Here is a 20,340-nt window from a genome sequence, read left to right as displayed (position 1 = left end):
CCCCCATCACAGCCCCTGGCATGGAAACGGGGTGCCTAGCCACATGGGTGGAGGAAGGTAATGGGTCCATGGTGCAGTCTACATGCCCTTGTGTAGGCCCAGGGACTGATCCTTGTCAGTTTCTGGGTCAAGAAGCACATGCTTGGCCTGTGCTTTCCTGGCCTGTCCACTCATCCCCTTAGTTATGGATGTGTAACTAAGCATAATAATAATAATAATAATAATAATAATAATAATAATAATAATAGGATTTATTTAATCTCCTGGGCCAAAGCCTGAAGCCTACCTAAACAGCTAGTAGCTGGAGGTCTGTTCTACTGGTGATTGGGACACAACAGGATGGTGTTTCTAACCCCTTTCACCATGATCTGTTGTGCAATGAGGGATTGTGACAGGGGCTCTGCTTTGAATAATCTCAGCCTTGCTTACTGGTGGGAGCCAGAAACATCATCCTGTTGCACCCTGATTATCCGCTGAATAGACCTCGATTACTTGGAGTGGTTCCCTGAAGTGTAGAGCCTGGCAAGGCATTTACAATCATGGCACTGGTAAATATTAATGTGAATATGTAGTATAACCGAATACGGAACAGTTATGGATCCATAGCTACAAGACAGGATGCCAGCCTATGTTTTAAATTGATTGAGTCAAATTTCATTTGAAAGCCCTAATGTATTTGGCTTGGAAGAAGTGCCCATGTGATAGTGGAGGTGATCAGTTCAGTTTGGGGTATTCTGATCACTTGTACATAATGTTTGGGATCCAGCATTGGGATGTAGGGTGTACAATTCTGCCCAAGTGGAACAATATGCAGCTACTAACCATCGCATGTGTACAATGGGATGGAAAAGGAAGAAATTTACTTAATTATAGCAGCAACAATTCTGCTAACACAGGGTCAAATGTTTGAGTTGATTGTGACAGACTGGGAAGTTTTCAACTTTTCACCTTCCTCTGCATTCCCACTTTTTACGTTACTAAATATATTTATTTAGTTAGTTGATTATTTACTGTATTTATACCCCACTTTTCAGCCAGAAAGGCTCTCATGGCGGCTTACAGAGAGTTAATTAGACATTTCCCTGTCCTGAGGCTTGCAGGCTAAAAAAAGACATGACACAGAAGCAGAAGGGAATGGATGTGGAAAGGGTAAAAAGTCCAGCGGTGCTTCTCTCCCTCTGAGGCCTGGACCATGGCAGATGGACGGGAGGGAAGGCTCTTCTTATTACTTTAGGCCAGGCCTGATGAAGCTGGCTGGCCTTTCACTCCCCCTGAGGCTGGATGATGTCAGAATACATATAATACACACATGTGCACGAGCGCACACACAAGCACACACACATTACTTGCATTCATACATTTAACATGACTGCGACATCTAGAATATCCTACAGCTATCTGTAGACAGACTGTGATTTCTATAACTGGGTCATGTACCACCTAAATTTATGGAGACCCTCCAGATATTTTGAGCTCCCATAATCCCTGACCATTTGCCATGCTGGCTCAGTCTTCTGGTAACTGAAGTCCAAAAATTTAGAGCGCCAAAGATTGCCAATTCCTGACCTGAACCAAATAGTGGAGAGGATCGTACTAGAGTAGGCATAACAACCAACATACAATCTACAGGATAAATAACGGCTTACAAATCACCAGCAAGCTCTCCTATGGAGTATACCACCAAACCCTTTGAAATGAATTCAGTTCTGGAAGACTTCCCTGTGGATTGTAACCCTGAACCTGAACACTAAAGAAAGGAGAGAGCCCAGTATTTTCTCTATTTTCATTCTCACCATCAGCTCCCCTTCTGTTTGGGGAAAATCCTGGAGTTTAATCAGAATTATTTACAAGATAATGGGCCATTGTTTGTACTAAGACAGATGCCTTCCGTGGGAATTTGGTGTTTTATGCTTCATGCATTGTGCTGCCATGGCTGCTTACAGATGGGATCACAGTGGTACTGGTGTAATCTCTTTTTAAAGGAAATTTAGAGGAGACTTTCAAAAGTGTTTGGGTTGGAAGAATCATCAACAGAGGAAAGAATGAGAGCAAGTGAGGTTTTTCTTTTTCTTTTGCATGTCTGGAAACACCTATTATACAAGAATTTCTTAGGACTTTGAGTGACAAAGGGGAATAATTAATTCTGTATGTCAGAAGGAAAAGATGCAAAGAATGTTCTATGTGCACACATATACACACACACAATATTTATGTCTGAAGATTACCAAGGAGGGCACAATCAAGAAAACAAACTGAAATAATTTCAAATCATTTAAACTTAAGATAATATAAAACAACTTAATTATCAGTAATTCAGAAGAGAAGTTACAATCCAATAGACCCAAACCCAAGTCACAATCACTAAACCTCAAATCATTGAGTGAACAGTCAAGATTTAGCTTGGTACTGAAATAAGGCCACTATTTAGACCCAAGTCTAAACATAAATTTCATTAATGTTTCATATACACCTTATATACATAGCCTGAAGGTAATTTTATGCAATATTTTTAATAATTTTGTGCATGAAACAAAATCTGTGCACACTGAACCATCACAAAGCAGAGGTATCACTATTCCAGTCACCCATGTTTTTTGGTTTTGCTTTGTTTTTGGAGTATTTTGACTTTTGGGATTCTAGATAACAGAGACTCAAGGTGTATCATTTCCATGAACTTGGGTTGGATGTGGGTACTGGCAACATATAATTCCTTTAAAACCGCTGCAATGTATGATGCTTCCAACAGCAATATAGCTGTCACATTTTGAACGTGATGCTGCTTTTACATCATCCTCAATGGCAGACTCATGCAGTGTGCATTGAAATAATCTAGATGAGAAGTTATTAATGCATGAACTACTATTGCCAATGAAAATGACAAATCCAAGCTTCAGGGGAAGTGCAATCCTGACCAAAATAGGTCACTTGCCAAATTTTCTTTACCTGGGAACTATTGATCCACAGGGCATTCAACTTGTTCAGTGCAGGATGGGGTGAAACTCCAATCCAGACCAATGTTCTCCTTTCCCAAGGATACTTGCTGTCCTTTCTTGACCTTCTGCCAAGACAACAGCCCTTTAGCATAACTCCCTTCAGGCATATCATGTGTATGACTCTTCCTAAAGGAAAGAATGAAAGCCCATTCAGTCTGATGGAAACAATGTGTTGATTGATTTCTCCAATCTTTAACTGTGCCTCTTTTTCTGACATAAACATCTCATCATAGCAATTTATTTCAAAATTTTCTAATTAGGTGAATTAAAGTTGTGGAGGATTACAACTTAAATCTTTTCTCACTTAACATAGAAGTCTGCCTTTTCTCTCTATACATTCCCCCCTCCCTCCTGAATGTCGTTTTCTATTTGTTTTGTTTTTTGTTGCTTGCTTATTTGCAATTTCTGTGTTGTTCATAAGACTGTAGCTTTTTTCTTCATGCCAATGGTTTTTATGTTTGAGTTATCAGTGCAAGCTAAGGGAAGTTGTGGGCGCATGCCAATGTCAAAGGCTGCCGCTTGAATGATAATTAATAACATTATGGGACTGATTATGTGTTTAGATGTCCTGAAATCAGGAATGAACTGAACTTGTTAAATTCAATTTCAACCCCCGAGAATAGCTGACCATTTTCAGGGGACTGGAGGAGCAAATGTGTAAAGCTCTTCTATTTGCATAAAGGACAAGAAGAAGAAAAGAAGGGGGGAATCAACCCTGTGATATTTGAAAGGGCAACAGCTAATGAGAATCGGTGGAACATGTAGCTTCGGATTTTTCAGTTATAGAATCGGTTGCATAGTTTCAGAAGAAAGCACAGATCAGTTGCACGATAATATTTATAGACCTTAGTCCTATTGTGTCAGCCTCTGCCTGAAATACTGAGACATTTGAGATAGGAGATTATGTCTTCTAAAGGACCTGGAGAACCATTTCACGTGTGACCAATTTACCTCTGCCAGGGAAGGGAGAAGGAAGTCCCACCTCTGTGGGTGGGATCCCGACTCCCACTTTCAGAAGTCAATAACAGGGTTTTGAGAACTTTGTGCCTGTCACTCCCTTCTAGCCAGACCTTTCCAGTTAAAACTGTTTAAATTACAAACCAGCAATAAAAAAGATCATGTGTGTTTCCCATTGAACAGGTTCTTTAAGGCTATTATGATAATGAAAGACATATGGTGCCTGCACGAGTCAGAGGGAAACTGCAGATGTACAAATTAGGGTATTATATAAGGTTTCTCTTTTTGGTGCCCTTTTAAAAACATAAAGCCTCCAAAGTTTAAAAGAGACAAAGTTGTTTCCCCCCCACGTCGCCTCTCTCCTCATTTCCCCATGTAGTAGATAGTGTTCTGTTACTACTGTCATCAAATATGCATACCTCTTTTCTTATACATAATCAGAGCAAGCAAACTCTCTTGCATGGAGACATGGAGGGGGGGGAGAAAGACCTCAACAGCACGGGGCTGCAGTATTTATGGAGGGGATATGGAAACACTTTGTTTCCTACAAGTTTATTGGCGACCATGAAACCTTTTGCATTTTTTATGATGTTTCCCTGCTCAGACATAGAGGATTCTATTTATTAAATATTGAATTATACTGAAATCGGACTGATGCAGCCAAAGAAGAATATTTCTTGGTTCTCTGTCTCTCCCCCCTCTTTTAAAGTGGCATGTATACTAATATTGATTATAGTGCAAATAGTCATTTGTTTTAATTTAAAAATGCAGAATTGATTTTGGGAAGGTGATAAATACCACTAATAAAAAAAAATTCAGAATGAGGATTTATAATGATTCTCTCTTAAGTCGATGGTTTAGCAAGGCTTAATGGAGAATAAAAGCAGATATATTCAGAAGTAGCCTGAGTTAATGATTATTTGTCATTTGCTAACACTGCAGGAATCTGACTATCCTGATAATATTCAGATTTTAAAAAGTATCTTGGCAGTCATTTAACCACATGGCTTTGCAGCTCAGAAAATGTACGAATGGAACCCAAAAGGTGCTTTAATGTTTAGGAGCAGTTGTGCCATTTTGCAAGGACAAAAGTATGAAAATCTGACTTCAGTTTTTAGAATGTTTAGATTACCATTTGTTTGAGGCTTTGCTTCCACAACATATTTCCCCATGTAAGCATTCCTTTACACAGCAAATAAAACTTTAAATTACAGTAACATTGCTGAACTCAAATGAAGATGGTAAAATCTTCGACCTTCAGGCAAATTTTCAGACTAATACTTAAATCAAAGGGGAGCGTCCATGTCCATCATTCCTGTATGAGGTACCCCACTTGCCATTTTGTCCACAAATTTCTGCTGCCTGTATAATCTCAATGTTGATGCCAAAATGAAGATCATTTTTACATTCAGCATTTACAAGTGGCAGCCAGTGGGGTATAGCAGGTTGACTTTTGCACTATGACTCTGGAGACCAAGGTTCGATATCTGCTCAGCGATGGAAACCCACTGAGTGATCATAGGCAAATGATACTCTCTCAGTCCAAGAGGAAGGCAATGAGAAACCCCTCTAAATAAATCTTGCCAAAAACACCTGTGAATTGGTCAATTTAGGGTCGCCATAAGTCAGAAATGACTTGAAGGCACAAAACAACAACAGCAGCAATTTACAACAAAATGTTGCAATGGATCTTCACTTCCTATGTGATAAGTGCTCACATTGTGAGGTGCATTCCATCCAATCCCTAATCTAGGTTTCAAGATTACAGCATGCCCATGTCTCCATTTTCCATGTATTTATTGTATATTCTTAACATTGCTCCAGTCAGTGATCTTTCAACACCATTTGTATGTGTGTGCGTGTGTATGTTGTGTGCCTTCAAGTCATTTTTGACTTATGGAGATCCTAAGGTGAACCTATCGTAGGGTTTTCTTGGCATGTTTCTTCAGAGGGGGATTGCCATTTCCATCCTCTGAGGCTGAAAGAGTGTGACTTGGCCAAGGTCACCTGGTGGGTAAACATGGCCAACTCTAGATTTGAACCTTGGTCTCCAGAGCCATTGTCCAATGCACAAACCACTACAATATGCTGGCTCTCTCAAAACAATTTACTGAATCTTAAAAGTAATGAAACAAGCAAACAAAAACAGACAACATGCATACATTATAATAAAATATGAATCTTCTAAAATCAAAAATCACTACAATTGGATGGCTGTTTATAGCTACCATGATCCTCTAGCTCAATATTTTTAAATATTTCTAGACAGCTCCTCTTAAAGAAAGGTTCCTTGACAAACCACAAATTTCCCTCGATGTTTAAACTGATACTTAATACTGCTATCTCCGTCTTCTTTCTCACCTGTTCCAATTGGGCTCCAATCCTGAGGCAGTGGATTTGCTTTTAAAAGCCATGATACAACACATCTCTAGTGATAATTGAAGTATCAGGGCACAGCTTCACCTGATTCCTTATGCCTATAATGTATATCTGGCATTTTCAGTGAACAAAGATATCAGCCACAAAGTTGAGAAAATTATATATACAAATCTGGAGTCATCAAGAGTCATCCTAAGTACAAATGTGGTGTCCCAACAGATGAAAAGAGATAATGTTTATATAAATAGGTTTCCACTCACTAAGTCAGTTACATCTTTTGGTGCTTATAATGATATATATCCTTGGCTAAGTCTATCAGTAATTAAACATAGTTTAATTGAATCGTTGGTTAACTGGTGAAATTTTCTGTCCATTGTGGGAGAGTCTGCACAAAACTGCACAATTTTTTGAATACTATTTGCAGTCCAGGACTTATTCTGCAGAACATTCGCACGTGGTATTTCTGTACAGAAAACAGTATTTTCTGAGCAGGAATCCTCATTTTCTTTCACAGAAAGGGGAAAAGGTGTCACAGCAAAATGTCTTGAATTGGCCCTGAACCAACAAAACTGATTGGTAGGTTATTTAGGACAGACAAACGGAAGAAGTTCTTGACGTGTGCAGTTAACATGGAATTGTCTAGTGGAAGATAGAGTGATAGTCACTAATGTGGATGACAGTAGAGGCTAATTTGGCAAATTCTTGAGAACAAGTCTGTTATGACTGTACTCCAGATCCAGAAACAGTATGCCACTAAAACCATTGTGTAGTAGGAACAACCGAGGCATTCTGTTGCCTTCAGATCATGCTTGGTCATTATAGCAGTCAGAATGCTAGTCTAGAATTGGATGGTTCTCAATCAGGGGACTCTAGAGGTTAATGGACTTTAGCTCCCAGAAGCACTAGCCAGAATAATCAATGATGAAAGACTCTGGGAGCTGAATGCCACCAATATCTGGAGTCTTCATTGTTAGATGGATGCTTCTGATTCTCTTTAGGGTTTTTTTTATTATAATTCCATCTTTCCCTGCACTTTCAAACTTTGCCAAGAGTTTATTTGGAGAGGAGCATCAAATGTGATTCAACATCTAGGAAGCCTGGGCATGGTGAGTGCCTTATTTTCCCCCCCTTTTATTTTGTGAGTGATAGCAAGCTTGCTGTGTTATTTCCCATGTAGGTATTACCATTTTAACTTTTACAGAAGTAAAATAATACCTTGTCACTCAGCGCAACTACCAATCACAAAATGAATTAATTGTAATAACTGTTGTCAACCGAACAAAAGACTTGTTGCTTTCCTAAGCAGATTTAACTGCCACTGATAACTATATACAGAGTTTCCCATTGGGCTTATTCGTTGTATAGGAGTCAGAACATAATTTCCCCTGTCTTTCTCCGTACTTTGTTGTTAAGTGCTTAGAGTTGGATTTAAAGCCCTATACTTTTAAAGAAGCCATATCATTAATTAGAACCACTTCCTTTGTTTATGTAATGTTTTCTTTCTTTAAAAAGTATACTAAACATTTTAGCCAGTTAATTATAACACTTTTATTTCATGACTGATTAAATCAAATAAGGTAATGTTGAAATCTTTATGGGAGAAGAGAAACTTGCAAGAAAATGACTAGAATATATAGAGGTCCAGTCTAGCAACCAATAATTTTAACATGTTTCTTGATCACAATATTGGTGCTTTAAGTGAAGCAGAATGCAATGGGATGCAGCCACATTTCTTATGATGTAGACCCATTTATGTCCAACTATTGCAATTGAGACTGGCCTAATATGAAATGAACAAGCTTTTGTACTTTTTTGTCCCACTTCAAACATTCAGAAACAACAGAGGTCACAAAGGATGTTTAACAGAAAACAACAAGAACATGAGGCCCAATATGAAGAGCAGGTTATTGGGAAACCAGAGTTAAATGCAGTGTTTGATTCAAGAGAAATTCATATGGCCTAATCCACAGAAAGTTCTTAGTATGGTGAAGCAAATCTTGTCTACAGATTACTGATTTATAACATTTCCATGCCATCCTGGTGTTCAAAGTTTCCCTGGCAATTTACACTACCTTCTAAGATACCATAAATACAATATAGTTAATAAGAGTATAAGTATTCCTTAACTAGACTAGTCTATCAAGTAAAACATCCTTTTTTCCAGGGTTGTCAAAAGATGTCCATGGGAAACCCACAAACAGAAACTGAGAGTAATAGCCTTTTAATGCTGTTGCTACCAATATTTTGCATTCAGAGCCATGCTCTCTCTATGCCACCATGCATAGCCTCACCCTCTGAGGCTTAAGGATATACAGTGGACCCTTGGTATCCACTTGGGTTTAGTTCCAGGGCCCCCTGCGGATACCAAAATCCATGGATACTCAATCCTATTGAATACCATGGCATAGTAAAATGGTAACCATTATATAGGCCCAGAATAGATGGGCCAATGCGCCATGCTGGCACCGATACTAGGGTTATTGACTGCACACCAGCAGCACACTCCCTAACCCTAGCACAGCATGGTGGCGGAGTATGGGCGCCACCATTTTAACATAAGTGACACACTCGCAATGTTGCTCCGGCGCCGCAAAAAGAACCCGGAAACACCAAGTTATTTTTACTCTGGGGTGACAGCGCACGGTTTGTGGACTGCACCATCCCTCCGGAGTTAAAACAGGTGAATGCTGTCATTAGTGTATTACAGGGTAATTCAAAGAGAATGATACAAAAATAAAGCTCTTTTTATTCATTTTTGCACCATTCTTTTTTAATCACCCTGTGTATATGTGTGTGTGTGTGTGTGTGTGTGTGTGCGCGCGCATGCATATAATACTTCCAAGCTATGGATGGTTAATCCATGGATAAAGAATCGGTGGATATGGAGGGCTGACTGTACTTGCAGATTTTCTTGCCCTTCATAAGATATTGTGTCTCTAGAGATTAAGATACAATGCCAGTGTCTTGCATTGTCTGAAAGAATACAGAGTCCTCCCAGAAGGAACTCTACAGTTTGACACTGCCTTAACTGCCATGGCTCAATGTTATGCAATTCTGCAATTTGTAGTTTTATGAGATATCAATTTTCTTTTGCTATACAGAAAAAGGATCTGTAGTTACATTTTCAGATCTTTCCCCTTAAATGAATCTGTAGTGGATAACATTTCTGGGATAATTGGTAAATTGCTTCTTTATCAAGACATCTTTATTTAAAATGCACAAAGATACATACCCAAATATCTGTGTATACATTGACTCAAAAAGCCAAGAATAACTCAATACCTTACAGACAATTTCATTCTCATGCATAAAGCAAGCTAAATTTGAGGTGTGTATGTGAGCTAATTAACTAATTTCACAAAAAAGCTTCTGGATGGCAGGAACTCCTGCCAATATGCTACACACATTTTACATGGCTATTTACTTTAATAATCATAGAACAGTGCAGTGCTGCGTCTAAATTTTATTTCTGATTCTCTGTATTATCTTAAAGGAGCATGCATTGGAAATATGGATGGTTAGGTTCATAAATAGTTGCAGAGGATATAGATATCTGAACACAAAATACACACACATTTACATTTTTTAAAAAAATACAGAGAAATAGCAACTAGAAAAGGATTGGGTCCCTAATTCTTAGTGTGTTGCCAAGAAATGTGCAAGCCATTTTGAAATGATATGCAGTTGTCTCTTGTGCACAGCATCTCTATCACAAGGAAATGTGGGAGCTCCATTCATAGCTCCCCCCACACCAAAAAGAATATGGACAGAGTCTCTGTTCATACACTGGGGTGTGAAATAGGGAATAGTAGATGCTTTCCTTGCCAGATTCAGGGACCTAGCCAAGGGGAGGGGTTTCTTGGGGTCCAAATCCCCCCTCCATTAGAAAAATGAATGGTGTGTGCTGCTGCACCACCGCACTCAAGCCCCATTATAATGGTGACACTTAGTCTGGACCCCCCCTTCCTAAAATCCTAGCTACGTCCCTGCCAGATTGCTTTTTAACTGCAGTACATTTTGCTTTTTAATAACACTCATCCCTCCTTCCACATTCGCTGGGGTTAGGGGCACAGGACCCCCATGAATGTAGCAAAACCACAAATAACAAACCATAAATGTTTTTACCTGAGAGAATACCTCTCTAGAAATCTCTCATCCTCCAATGCAATTCTGTGGACAACATTTGCCAGATATCGACCATAGAATTACACTGGAGGAGCTACAACTGACTAGTGGAGTTTCTTTCTAGGAATCTCTAGGCTCTTCAGTATGACTTTTGGTTAAAGTTGACCATAGAGTTCAGCTGGAGGACCTAGATATTCCTAGAGAGGGCATATTAATAAAATCCGTGAATAATCAAATTCACAAAAGTCAAAGCCGCAAATGTGACTCAGATCCTGTTGGTTATTTCCAACTGGAGTTTCAGCCCACTGAAACTATTGTTGAATGATGATTCAATGGATAGATTTATTGATTCGGTGGGCTTACTCTAGTAAAGAGTAATAATATTATTCAGTGCTAGGAGCATTGTTTCATATTTACTTGATTTTTGCCTCCACTGTACAATATGGAAGAGCTTACAGTACAGGTACTGTTTTAAAGTTGTTGTTATCTTTAACTTTACAGTTAACATTTCACATACAAGGACTGATGTTGTCTGCCTTCTCTTAAAATGACAAATACTTAACACAGTTTTTCTTTTTCAAAATTCCTATTTTTAAAGCAAATGTCATCAAAGCCCACACCTCACAATATATATTCCTGTCACAGATAGACAGAATGAACAGATGTCAACAGCCCTGGAAAAGGGCTATATGTTTTAAAAGTATTTAGAGAATGTTAATCCTCAACATTCAGTTTAGTCCAGAGCAAAGATATAGTTTATTTTGTTCTAAGTGGGCTTCAGATATCAAACAGTGTTTATAAAAATTAACTATGTGTAATATTTTCCCGAGCTAGTAAAAGTTTTAAATTATAGGCAGCATTTTTTGCAATGCCAGACTAAGCCTAAGACTAAGATGTTTGGGTGGGGCAGGAGATGCTAAAATAAATGCAGGAGACCTTGCACATTTTTTGCAGCTGAGTAACAAACTCCAAGAAAAATGGAAACAACAACAACTCACATGCACATACTAGGATTTATTGTGGCGATACTGCCACTACTTTTAGCCATTGCAAGATGACTGGGTGTTGCAGTAATATACTGGAAGAAGAAATCATCTCATTAGTTAGTTATAAACAAAGGACTGCAATTGTAAATTATAGTAGGTATTTTAGCAGCTTTCTCTGTATTTACAACATTGGACTCTACAGTGGGTGGGTGGGGGGTTAATCTCAAGAGATTGTATTTAAGTATTTTTAAATTTAATGCCCATTAGCTTAGATGTGTCCATTGTGCTCTTCTTTAAAAAAATGTAATGTCTTGCTGAACCCTCATGTAGCTTTCTCTGTGGTATTGTCTTCTTTCTCTGTTGCTCATTAGAAAAATGTTAAAAATCCATTTTCATCTGATTAATAATAAAGCTGATCACATGTAACCTAATTTTCATTCACTGCTGCCCCTGTCTGTGGAGTCATATACAAAGTGACCTTTGAATCACCACTGGGCCCATAAAGCACAATAAGCACCATTGTCCTGTCAAAAATTGAAGATGTTTTACATCATTACAAAATTTAATGTTCCATCTTTTCAAATGCACTACTTTTCAAAGGCCACATTCCAATTGAAGCTTATTAAAATCAGACTCAAGTTTCCTGTGGTGGGGATGAGAAAGAGTTTCTCATGCATTTTCGAGTAATATGAATCACTCTTTTAAAACAGATATGGTTACATATTAGTTTTGAAAGGTACAGTAACTGCTGAGCCTCCACTGTCTGCAACAGTGAGGCTTTTGTGCTTATAAATCTAATAACTGCCTCCTGATCCCCTTGTACTTCATCCACACTGTATCCTATTTACTTTATGGATAAGTCAACTTCAGAAATAAAATTGTTGTTCAAAAGTTCAGGGGTTGAATTATAGGAGTTTCTGGCTCAAAGATTCTATTAAAAGTTTTTAGCAGGCATCTGTGAAATGACGGTCTTTATTTTGACAAAAAACAAATTCCTCCCTTTTTGCTAAACTGTTTCTTGGCTAAATTGGATATCGGAAATTGTACGCTGAATTTGACCCTCTAACCTTTTGAGCCAAACAAATAGATTGATGGATAAATAGATCATACATGCAACCAACCTTCACACGAAATTGGTTCAACAAACCCATCTTAAGTTGCAACAGAAGTAAAACAGCATCATTGACAACATAACCATTTTTGACAGTTTCAGCTTAACACTCCTTAGTATTTGTTTCTCCCAGTTGTATCCTAATCTAACTCAAATTCTTCTTGAATGGAATTGGAAATAATGTGCATATGGATGTTTATTTCATTGCAAACTAACATAGTGTGACATCTACATTTGGATGTGCATCCAACTTAGTGCCTGCCATTTTGATCTAGCAAGGAATACAACAATCCCTCATGCTTCTTTAAATGGTTCATCTTTTAGGATATAGAGTAGGTTGTTTTTACTTGAATGCACTAGTGGAAACTCTATTATCTTGTTGTTAAATTTAAAGTAAAAATTCCTTAGGGGAAATTACATTCACTTCTCCTTCTATCTAAATCACAATCAATGCACGATTTGGAATTTTTGGAGAAAATAAAAATTGGAAGTCAAATTCATATTAATAATGTCCTTTGAACATTTTTGCTTCTCAAAATTAATTTGAGCCCCCATTTGGATTTGATTCTTTAATGTGCATAGCAGCCTAAAGTAGCAAATGATTTTGGATTCCATCTACCTATATTACAAATAAATAAATAAATAAATATTTAAAAAAAAAGGGAGGGGGAGAAGCAGAAGCAATTGTGATCCCACATCAGGAGATGCATGATACAGTTCATCCATGGTATAATTGTGACTTCCATGGCAACAACAACAACCAAGCAAGAGGAGGAGGAGGAAGGAGATGGAAAGGAAGGAAGGAAGGAAGGAAGGAAGGAAGGAAGGAAGGAAAGGGCATAGAAAGACATCACTAATAATTGCCATCCAGCAACCTAGCCAGTGGTAAGAAACAGTGAGAACTAAGTGCAGTTGGATAAAGCCTGGACAACTCCACAGTCTTCATACTTACTTTTGAAAATCCCATGAAGCACAATTTCACGATATAGTTAATTTTTCACAAGCCAGAGAACAACTCTTCTTTTTTGGTGGGTATCTGTGTGTGGAGTGGTGGGATCCCACAGACTTCTATTATATTCTTTGTGGCTTCCTTTCTTGATTTGCAGCTTCCTGATTTTAAAAAAGGAGAAACAAATAGAAATGTCCATAGGTCGCGGTCCCAGTCAATCATGCTTCATATGGGCAACATGATCATATCCCATCTTCACCCAGTCAGATTGCGGCATCATACTGGAGTCAGCTAGATTTGAGAATGATGTTTCTTATCCCAACTCTAACTGGACTTAACATTATTGTTCTGATTTGCAAATGACCCCTGGGGTCACTCCCAACTCTATCATTCTATTAAAAAGGTTACTCAAATTAAAAGTGCATTTTGTGGCACTGATGGATTTTGATAAAAGTGAAATGTGCTCTTCATCTCACTCTAGTCTTAGGCCTGGGCCATTAACTGTTCAGAAGTGAATGTGGAATTGCAGGTAGTTCCAGCTCATATGGAAGACATAGAAGTAGAAGAAGAAGCTGGATTGCTTCATACATGCACTTGCAATCCATGAAGGGCTCTGAACACATGGCATTGCTGCAGGTGTAGCTTGACTCTGATTTATGCTACTTTATTGCAGCCCTGATCTTTGCAGTGTCTGAATCAGCCCTCAGGTTAATTTGAAATAGCACCTGGCCAAACGTGTGCCATGTATCTTTTCATAAAGCTGCACATCACTGTTTATATCTGTGAGTGTCAAGGTTTTACGACCTTTTTCATTGATCACACCTGTTGCTTTGGGCTGACAGCAAATGCCACACAAGAGAACCAAGGTTGGGTAGTGATTTGAGCATTTGACTACAACTCTGGAAACTCATCAAGTGACCTTTGGCAAATTACACTCTCTATGACTCAGAAGAAGGCAAAAGCAAAAACTGCACTGCAAACCTCTTGTCCTGTGTTAAGTTCACATTAGGATCACCATACATCAGAAATGACTTTAAGGCACACAACAACAACAAATGTTTCTCTCACACACTCTCTTATAATGGTATTTAGAATCATAAAATATCCAGGTTAGGGTTGGAAAGGACCATAACAGCCATCCAGTCAAACCCTCTGCCATGCAGGAATACAGGACGAAAGCATTCGTGAAAGATGCCCATTTGTCCTCTTTTTAAAGACCTCCAAACAGAGAGTCTACAAGCCTTCAAGATAAATTGTTCCACAGCCAAACAGATATAACACTCAAGAACTTCTTCCTAATGTTTAGAAACAATCTCTTTTCTTTTAATTTTGAATCCATTGGTTCACATTCTAGTCCCTAAAGCAGCAGAAAACAAGCTTGCTTCATCTTCTACATGACATCCCTTCAGATATTTAAAGATGGCTATCATGTCACCTTTCAGTTTTTCCAGACTAAACATCCCCAACTCCCCAAATCACTCATCATAAGGTTTAAGTTGCTGAACATCTTGGTCACCCTCCTGGAAGCAAACGTTTCTGTCTAATAATATCTGAACAACTGGCTCACTGGAAAATATTAAAACATAACTCTTAGGCTGTCAAAGTCAGTATCTATTCCACTCTTCTGATTGTCTACTAGTAAAGGACATAATGCAGATTCAAATGGCATATACATCTTATTGTTACTATTTAGTTCAGAAAACAATATTTTATCATCTCTAATCAAAACATTATAAAGTTAACTTCATGCTAAAATTATAAATGAAACTCATTTAAATGAAAATTAAAGTCAAGAGGATTAAATTCAATTAAAATCACTTTGAAGTTACTATGGAAAATTTATTTCAGAGCGATAGAAATCAACAAATTGTTATTGCTTTCATTTTCTTATGAGCAAAAGATTTCTATAGCAAGACGGAGAAAAAATTATAGGTAGAGAAAAGTGCAGACAAAAGAATTTTGTGCCCACACAAGATACACCCAGATTGAAATTAAAGGGTTTTGATCAATTTGGGTTTACAGATGGAATCTTTTCTATATGTTTTATATAGAGGAACCCTGGTTGTTCTCTCTACTGTTTAGCATCTATGAATTTTACTGGGTACAACAAATACAGGGATTTAATTACAAATGCATCTTTGTTTCAAAATACATTTTAAGTGTGCATTTCCCCCTCCCCCTTTCCTGATGGCATGATCTCAACAGATCAATTAACTTCAATAATCTATGGATTACAAGGCATATCAAACCTTCAAAGCACTGCGGTGTTAGATCTATTCTCAAAAGGGTTTACATTACTTTAATAGTTAATAATAAGTGATATGACTCATTTTCTTGACTAAATTAGGATCAGTTGTCATTTGTTCCTTCTCTGTCTGAAATGCCTAATTGCAGTGAACAGGCTTCTCAACACCCATTGTACACCTCTGCAGTGTGCCTTGTTTCTGAAGAGGTTAGGACTTATCTTATTTCTTCTTTCCCCACTGAGAAAACACATTTTATATGAGGACAGGATCATAGCATAATTTCTTACATCCCTCTATCCTGGCAACTGCCAAAGCCTATTCAGAAATATACAACCACCCTACAGCATACTTGTGGAACCATCTTTTATTGTCAATTGAGCTATTGATCATTCCAAGTTCCAACAGGCAGAGTGCTTAGGAATTCACTGATGCATATACAAATATATGTATGTATTACTAGATACCTGCAACCAAAGAGGCAGCTGATCATTTTGAATCAGTAGGTGACATCCAGCGCTGCTCTCCCTTCCCCTGCTATCTGATTTGTAACCTCACCTCCTTCAGGTCTTCTCCATCCCCTCTCACTTTTCTTCTTCCATCAGGGAGAGGAAACACATCTGCACCCTATGCTAGATTGCCACTATTATTCAGTTTAGGTAAAACATCAAAGGAATCCCCATATTATTGATAAAATCCCATTGACCAATCCAATTTGAGGAAAGACAATTCAAATGATGACTATGAAAAATGGGACAATACTTGAGAATATTCTCAGGTAAGGACTCAGTCTCTATAGGAAATATGTATGGGTTTTCTTTACATAAAAAAAACTCACTGATAGGATGGAATCAACACTCACCAATGGTTATGCAGGCTAGGACTGATGGAAGTTCAATCCAGCATCACTCAGATGTTCACAGGCTGCCCATTCCTGATCTAAACGGTTCACTAAGAATGTCCAGTCTTTCAGACAAGGTTTTCCCAACATTTCCTGAAAATACATGAGATTACTCTCAGGAGCTTCTGCCTGCAAAGCATGGAATTTCAGTTCTTTGAGCATAGATCATTTTGTAGTTGTGGTAAATGTTGTTGCTGTTGGGTACCTTCATGTCATTTCCAATTTATGACAATCGTAAGGCAACCCTATCACAGGGTTTTCTGGGGCTGAGAGTGTGAGATTCACCCAAGGTAACCAAGTGGGTTTCCATGCTCAATTGTGGATTTGAACCCGAATCTCCAGACTCCTATTCCTATGCTCAAACCACTACACTGCGCAGACTCTTGCTCGTGGTTATAATGCATCCTAATTGAGAAGGTGATTGAAGTTGGAAGCTAAAGCTTTAATATCTCAGCCTAAAGGTAATGGTAGCTTTAGCTTTCATGGCTCTCCTTGGATACCTAAAGGACCTCCTCCAAAAAGGTGCAGTCACCTCCAACTATATGATTCCATAAGTCTATGAGTCCCTGCAGGTTCCTCCCGGGTCTCATCACTTGGCATAGCACTATTAAGATGTTAGAAGCTTATTTTTCCTACAAGCTCTGTGAACTTTGCAAACACACCGCATGAACCTCTTGTGTTCTGCTGTTGCACTCATTTTCTAAGTATTAATTTGGTTTTTACTGCACTTTGGAAAGCGTTTGAATATTTATAAATGTAAGTATTTATTTTCCTAGTAAAATTAAAGCTCTATTGTCTTGCAACTAGCCGTACTTGTTCTGACACTCGAGAAACAAAACCTTCTGAAGTATGATAACCTTTATTTATAGATGGCAATAAGCATATTTAGCAATTTTATTATTCATGACCCTTGCACTAAATATCATAATCAGAATACAGATGTGCAGGATAATTTCCATGTGCAAGTCACTGTAGTAATTCCTATAGCACAAAAATAGCACTGGATTTAGAGACATAATATGCCCCTGTGTAATAAATGTGTTGTGGAAGAAAGAAAGGGGGCTAGAAAATGGGCTAGGAAAGGTCCTACTTTAATAACCAACTTCATAAATATATGGCTACCCCTAAATGCAAAGCAATTCTGTTCAAGAGCGGCACCTTTTGTTTGCTGCTTCTTGGATTCCCTTTGCATACACAGGATCTTTATTTATTGCACAGAGAAAATAAGCTGTGTCTTGTGTATGCATTTATTCCATATAAATGCAATTTGGAGCATCCTTTATTACTTAAAAAAATAAAACACCTCATCTTAGTACCGCCTTTACTTTTGTGGCTATGAAAGCTGAGTATAATCAAATGAACATTATTTTCAGTTTTTTGCTCACTGATAAGCTGAACAAAAAGTTCTTACTTCAGGTATATCAGTCTTGGGGTGCTTCAGGCATTTGATCCATACAAATTCTAGTTCTCATTGTCCTGATCTATACCTCTCATATAAAAGTAGAGGTAAGGGCATAGCTAAAATTCACAGGATGTTGCATCTGCTTTGATGCAGATCTGAGTTGGTCAGTTCCTGCACAGAATCATAGAATCATCTGTATTTTTATGATGTCAGAGCCATATCACTGACATGATAGAGAAATTTGTTCGAAAAATGCAGTGATGTACAATGGGGCACTGTGCACGATGTCCCATTCTGCAATTGGCTCTTCCCCACATACTGTGAGGCATCATGAAAGTGGGACATGTTTCCAACCTGGCACAGGGCACCCATGATTTCCCATCACCCTCCTTCTGGATTAACAGTGCCCTGTGGCTCTGTTGGGGGCACTGGTTGCATTGCCTGCTCTACTTCTGCAGCATTCCTGATGGTGCCGTTCCAACAACACTCCCGTCATGAGAATACTACAATTGTGCAATACCTGCTGCACAATTGTACATTAATTTGTAATGTTGCCAGCCCATCTTTCCAATGCAATGTTGGAGAGAAAAGATTTAAGATTATGAATTTGAGAATAAGTTGAAAAATGAATTTACATGTGGATTTTCTGGTAGCTAACAACCATCACTCCCCCATTTAATACCAACCATCCCTCCCCCCTTTAATACAGAACTAGGATGGAACCAGAGCTCAGACCCAGCAGCGGCATCACTAGGATTGGTGTCACATTGCCCTATTCACACCATCTTTTTCAGCATTTTAAAGGGATGCAGGTGAATGTCATAGCCCATTTTGGTCCAAAGGGATGCTTGGGGTGCAGTGGTGTAACCCAGCCATAGCATGTCCCCCAGTGTGTTCCACACTCCCTGCCACCCCCTATTGATACTCCTGAAACCCAGCCACTTTGGGTCTCATTTTAGGAAAAAGATGGGATATAAATCAAATAAATAGAAATTGCATTGGTCCACAACTGCCAGAATCCTCCATACAGTGGGGCATGTGGATGAGAGATTCTGGAAGTTGAAGCCAAAAAAGGGTGCCTTTTTCAATTTCTGGTCACAATCGACTGGGTGAATGCAAGTGAATGCCATGGACTGCTAAAAGACTAGTGTGATCATCTGCATACAGGCTCCCTTACTCTTCCTAGTTGTGTAATAGAAGGAATTTCAGCTCCTGCAGTTTTTCCTCATGCCTTATTTATTTATTTATTTTGACATTTATAAACCAGTCTCCATCAGAAGATCTCAGAGCACTGAAGAATAAAAACAATACAATGAAATAAAACAACATAACAAAGCAAAACAAAACAGCTCTGCAGCTTGTAAGAGACAATCAGGCTGTTAAAAGGACAGGGATTCCTTTAGGTATTTAGGTCTTTCTTTCTATTGTCCTTCACTGCCTTTTTCCACATTCCCCTTTTCTATTATTTTTTTCTTTTCCTCATCTTGAGTAAATTAACATTTGCCCGCTGCTTTGCAACAGGTTGGAGAGGTATTTAATAGTTTTGAATGATCACATCATTTCTTCTCAGTATGTTCAGACTCCCTTTAGAAACGATTTAGTAAGATATCACACATTATAGATTTAGGTGTTACTTGAACAACTGCTACATTAAAGTGTATGTGAAACAAACAGCTTTAAAATTAAATTATTTTTTAAAAAAATATACACACATTGGATTTTGAAATTTCCCACACGGTGATATTTAGTAAACCCGTGGCATTAGGTTAGGTTTTTCACACATTTATCTGAAGCAGAACCTCTCATTAAGCATATTGTTTTTTAAAAAGCCCCTTTTCTGGAAATACTGTAGTCAAGTATTTATAACTACAGCACCAAAGATCAAAGGAAGATATTGTTTAAAATATGTGCAACATAAAACTGGTCAGAAATAATCAACATCAATCAGTGTCAGAATAAAAAGTGATTTGAAGCAAGAAGAGGGGGAGATAGTCTTTTTTCATTCTGTTCTTTTTATTTTTGACTGACGTGATGCATATTCTTACCTTGACAATCTTACATGCTGTCTCCACATTGTCATAAATTAAAGAACTGTATCAAGGCTAGAAATGAGAAAAAAAATTACACATTGAGACTATTTGTAGGAGACCAGTAGCACAATCTTACTTGCACATTCAGAAAGCTGTAATGTTGAAGGCCCTGAGCCGCCCAATAGTTTACCATACTTACAATGGCAAGGCAGAAATGTAGATAAAACAGCCACATTTTTTGTTTATTTGTTTGCTCCCTGACCA

General features: G+C 38.2%; 1 protein-coding gene across 6 annotated transcripts in view; it reads left to right on the top strand.

Annotated features, from left to right (window-relative positions):
* Window positions 1–20,340, top strand: part of ZNF536 (zinc finger protein 536) — a 476,434-nt gene that overhangs the window by 321,596 nt on the left and 134,498 nt on the right. The gene's annotated exons all lie outside the window — the stretch shown is intronic.

The sequence above is a fragment of the Sceloporus undulatus genome, chromosome 8 (assembly GCF_019175285.1).
Source record: "Sceloporus undulatus isolate JIND9_A2432 ecotype Alabama chromosome 8, SceUnd_v1.1, whole genome shotgun sequence".
In the NCBI taxonomy this organism is placed as follows: Eukaryota; Metazoa; Chordata; class Lepidosauria; order Squamata; family Phrynosomatidae; genus Sceloporus; species Sceloporus undulatus.
Note: the sequence above shows the minus strand (reverse complement) of the source record. Positions and strands in the feature narration are given on the sequence as shown.